Source organism: Populus nigra, chromosome 2 (assembly GCF_951802175.1).
Source record: "Populus nigra chromosome 2, ddPopNigr1.1, whole genome shotgun sequence".
Taxonomy (NCBI): Eukaryota; Viridiplantae; Streptophyta; class Magnoliopsida; order Malpighiales; family Salicaceae; genus Populus; species Populus nigra.
In genome coordinates, this window is record NC_084853.1 from 44,090,857 (window position 1) to 44,096,451 (window position 5,595).

Below are 5,595 nucleotides of genomic sequence, written 5' to 3' on the forward strand. Positions count from 1 at the left end.
TAGCGCTGCTTGCTCTAATGATAATATTAGGTCCGGTAATGGTGCTGGTGGTGGTGTGGTGTTCATGTTGTGTTGCCTGCCTCTCTCTCTCTCTCTCTCTCTCTCTCTCTCTGCAAAGATTTCTTTTTTCAGTTTGCTAAGGAGAAGCACTGCACTGAGAGTGCAAAATCTTTTTGGATTTTGTTTCTAGGAATCTTTGTAAGTTGTGGAGGATGTCAGAATTCGAAAGTCAGTTCTTGAAGATGTCCAAAACACCGGTTACTGTGTCTGGAAATATTTTTTTTCCTTTTTGGATAGGGCTTGGCTTCCCACGACGATTTCTTGAATTTCACCTTGTTATATTGATTCTCTCTTGTTCTTCTTTTTTCCAGTTAATTCAGATACTTAACAAAATATTTAGTATCTGGTGATATTCGCCAATATCTTTCTTCATTACTCCCAAAATCGTTGCCTTTGAAATTTGATAATTAAAATAGTAGACTTACACTTGTTTTAGTTTACTTTTAATAATCTTTGATAGTTAATAAGTTTACTTTTCACATTGTTATCTCTATTTAAATTAAGTTATATATAAATAAATAAATAAATAAATCTCTAATAAATACATCTATTTTAATTAGAATAACTAAATCAAGAATATCATCGGAATCAATTCTCAGGTTTTAACCTGAGAAAAAACTACAGCTCGTTTTTCATCACCAAACACGCAGAAGAAAAACGAGCTGTTGTTTTTTCTTGCAAACATGGTTCAACTAGGTTTGGGTTCCAACAAGTTTTAAGTTAAAAAAGTAATGCATTTTTTTTTGGAATAATTTTTTTTTTAAATTTAAATATTTTAATTTAAAAAATAATATAACATTTTTTCAACCTGAAATAAAAAAATCTTTTGAAATAACCTTTTACAATATATATAACCTATTTTTTATATGGATTGTTTTTGAATTTTTTATATAAAATATTAAAATTTTACATATTTTTTTTATTTTTTGAGTTAACCTAATATGCCCGGGTCAATAAGTATAATTTGAAACCCGAGCCCTTAGCAGGTCAATCCCGAATATAACTATATTTCTACATTGAAATCGCATGAAATGGTTCAAACTAGATAGTTGATATGTCCAAGAACCTTAAAGCTTAACACCTCAAAAAATGGAACTTCACAGCTTTATAATGACCTCATATTGACAGGAATTAATGTACTACTAGTTACATAACCAGCATGATATTGCGGGTTATTTTTTTTACATAAAAAATATTAAAAAAAATTAAGATCTAAAAGTGTTAGGTTTTTCTGCAAAGTTATACTCAAGAGTCTTAGGTTTGGCTGCAACGCCTGACCCAAGAATAATATTTATAATATTAATAATAACATTAAACTTGTATGACCCAAGTTTAAGTGGGTCTGGCTGCAATACTAGACTTAATAGCCTTGGATGTGGGTGTGACTGCAAGATCGTGTCATAAAAATATGATAATTAAATAGATTAATTAAAAAGAAAAAAACCAATAGGAAGAAAAAAAACCAATAAAGAAAAGGAAAAAAAATCTGAATTAACTGGGTTAACCCTTTAAATCAGGTTAACCCGTCAAACCTTGGATTCATGTCGTGAAAGTTTGATAACTAAATAGAAAAAAAAATTGATGGGTTAACCCAGAATTAACTGGGCTAACCCGTCAAACCCGAGATTCGTGTCATGAATGTTTGATAACTAAATAGAAAAAAATTTAACATTAACAAACTAAATTAAACAAAAAAATTAATTAAAAAGAAAAAAAAACAAAAACAAAAACAAACAACATGCATCAACCTTTTCACTGTTGATTACACTGTGAAGAAAAGGAAAAAAAAAATCTAAATTAACTGGGTTAACCCTTCAAACCAGGTTAACCCGTCAAACCTAGAATTCGCGTCATGAAAGTTTGATAACTAAATAGAAAAAAAAATTGACGGGTTAACCCAGAATTAATTGGGTTAACTCATCAAACCCATGGTACGTGTCATGAATGTCTGATAATTAAATAGAAAGAAATTTAACATTAACAAACTAAACTAAACTAAAACAATTAATTAAAACCAAAAAATCCAAAAAAAATTCTGGGTTAACTCGTCAAACCAGGTTAACCGGTCAAACTCGGGATCTGTGTCATGAAAGTCTGATAACTAAATAAAAAAATTAACATTAATAAACTAAATTAAACAAAAAAAATTCACTGAAAGAAAAAAAACAAAGAAAAAAGCAAAAAAAAATCCAAGAAAAAAAACAAGAAAAAAAGCAAAAAAAAAACTGAAAGACATAAAAATTGAAATAAAAAAAAGGGGAAAAAAATGAAAAAAAAAATACAGCTCAGCTTTCGGACTGTAAATTGCACTGTGCAGTCCAAAACCAGGTCAACCCGTCAAACCCGAGATACGTGTCATAAAAGTCTAATAGTTAAATAGAAAGAAATTTAACATTAACAAACTAAACGAAAAAAATTAATTAAAATGAAAAAAAGCAAAAAAAAATATTTCAAGTTAACTCGTCAAATCAGGTTAACTCGTTAAACCCGGGATCCATGTCCTGAGAGTCTTATAACTAAATAAAAAAAGTTAACATCAACAAAAAAAATTAAAAAAAATTCATTAAAAGAAAAAAAACAAAGAAAAAAAACTCGAAAGACATTAAAAATGAAAAAAAACAAAAAAAATTAAAAACAAAAAAAAACTAAAGACATAAGTGTAAAAAAGACGAAAAAAAGAAGAAGAAGGCATCAATGTTTTAGTATATTTTACAATTAATTAAAACAAAAAAAAGCAAAAAAAAATTCCGAGTTAACTCGTCAAATCAGGTTAACCCGTTAAACCCAGGATTCATGTCCTGAGAGTCTTATAACTAAATAAAAAAATTTAACATTAACAAAAAAAATTAAAAAAAATTCATTAAAAGAAAAAAAAACAAAGAAAAAAAAACTTGAAAGACATTAAAAAAGAAAAAAAAAGAAAAAAAATTAAAAACAAAAAAAAACTAAAGACATAAGTGTAAAAAGAAAACGAAAAAAAAAGACATCAGTGTTTTATTGTGGACTACACTGTGTGGTTCACAGGAAAACACTGATGTGTTTTAGTATATTTTACAATTTAAAACTAGATATGTATTACAGAGTGATGCTAATTTCTATAATATATTTATCTAGAACCATTTGTAGAAAAATCCCAATGCATGAATGAGTAGATCTCATTAATATATCTTATAGATTTAATGGTTGAAGTTTTTTGGGGAAAAAATCTGTCGAGCAAGACTAAGCAATTATTCCAACATTAATAGAAACAATTATTCCTACATTAATAGACACAAGTGTTTTGAGGGTATCTGCGACCAAACTGAATGGTGGTAAATATAATTCATGACCTGCCCATCTTAGTTCTTATTTTGGATATTGTCTGTTTGAATGATTTTGTCCTCATTTGTAATTTGATTACAAGAACACAGTTTATTAAAGTTGGGATTGATAATTTTCAATATCTGCACTGTGCATCTGAAATATTCAGGAGATGGCAGAAATTAAAATGTTTAGCTGTTTGCGATAGTACCTTGGAAATGCTTCAGAAACATGTCCGATATCTTCTTGATAATGGTTCATTACATGAAACAAAGATTCCGAGCAACCGACGATGCAGCTTCTTGATATGGTGAATAGACTACTCTAATGCCCATTTTTTAGGTACGGTAAGGAGATACCTCAAGGCCCAAGCCAGAAACTGAACTCTCTAAGTCCATTTTAAAAAGATTTATGCTGCTTGAAATTATATTTCTTGTTTATATATGCACCCAATTCTTGCCTAAGAGCTTTGGTTTCCTCATCTTGTACTTGCTGGGCAGACAAAACTGATCAGATGGCGTTTCTTTGTAGAGTTGTTTAAGATAGGTATTTGCTTTGGCAGGGTTATAAGCAAGACGCAAATTTGTTTTGTGTGGAGGGTTGAATAATGACGATATGGTTTTTGGGATGAGAAACCAGGAATGAGCAATCCACCATGCTCGACGCCATCCAGTCATCTTCCACAGGTAGGCTTCTGCATTTGTTTGACAGAGACGGATATCACTTCCACTGCAAGAGGCTGTGCATGCCGGCCTTCCTCATCTCAGATGGTGCGAATTCAAGTAACATCAGATCGCCCTGCCACCCGATAAAGCTGCTCTTTTTCCATGACCTTACAAAATTTTGCGTTGTAACTTCTTATTGTTAAATCTCAACTTCTAATTATCTATTTTGCTTTCCAAATCATTGACCATTTGACAGTAAGCCGCAAGTTATGTGGATCGGTTCAACATACAGGTCTATTGTCGAATCTTATAATTGATACTTACAACATGGGGATGAATTATTGGTGGGGATACGGAGGATGAACTGACTTGTCATTCTTTAGTCAGGAGACTAGGTTTATCTAAATTTATTTTATTATATTTTTTATTTGAATTATTTATTGAAGTTTTATATATATTGAACAGTTATGATTGGGAATGCGGTGTAAATCGTGTTTTTAAAAAATTTAATTTTTTTTTGTTAAAATTTAATATGTTTTGTATATTTTAGATCGATTTGATGTGTTGATATCAAAAATAATTTTTAAAAAATAATAAAAATATTATTAATATGTATTTTAATATGAAAAGTTATTTAAAAAACAACTATACTATAGTGATAAATTCTCTCCTGGTAGGTTGGGACAAATAAATTTATTATTTATATGTAACTTTTGAGATATTATATTAATTTAGATGATTTGATAGATAGGCTTTTTTCTCATCTCTCTTATTCCCAGTTTTTCTTTTCACTGCTTTTGGTCATCTGCTTCTTTCTTTCTATGTTTTTAATACTCTTGTAGCTTATTATCCCGCATTAATTATGATTTTGACAGGTGAAGAACCTTGAATCTTCTTCTTTTTCTTTTCTTTTCCTAACAGGGATTATTATCTCCGTCCATTCAATAGAGATTTGATAATGCTTATAAGTAAATTACTTGCTTGACCATTACTTGCAACTGCAGAATGGCGTGACTGACTAGCATTGTGGAGCTTATTGCATTCAAGCAAACATCATTATCATATGGCGTTGAGTCTTCAGGGGATGGATCAAGTATTTATCCTTGATTATAAGAATGAATTTAGGGAGATTCTTAGAGAAGCATGGGGTGTCAGGCTTGTGACAGATCTTAACATTGTTTTCAGTGGTCAAGATGTCATGCTCGATCTGGAAAATCTTGGTTTGTTCTCGAGGATGATGTAAGGTGGAAACATTGCAAATATGAATTTGCCAGAGAGAGATCGTTGGCTGTACATCAACATCTGCCAAAGGTCAATGGGATCATCAAAACCCTCAAGGAAGAGGTTTCTTGGAAGAAGACGGGAATCATCCCAGTGAAGAAGGTTTTTTTTCCTCAACAATCATCATCAATTCCTCTTGCAAAGGAGTCACTCTCATAATTTCTTTTGGTACCCTTTTGAGTTCATTATGTTTGCCATTTGCCAGTGTTTCTACGGAGCGAGGACCAAGCTGTTATCTAGGGGCATAATTGTAAGTTAGCTATATTAAATATTATTAAAAAAAACTTGT

General features: G+C 30.5%; 1 long non-coding RNA gene across 1 annotated transcript; it reads left to right on the plus strand.

Moving 5' to 3' along the window:
• Window positions 1–4,797: 4,797 nt before the first annotated feature.
• On the plus strand, window positions 4,798–5,595 carry LOC133681637 (uncharacterized). The gene is made up of 2 exons (XR_009836544.1): window positions 4,798–4,900; window positions 5,030–5,595. It is a non-coding gene; the product is annotated as an uncharacterized LOC133681637 (long non-coding RNA).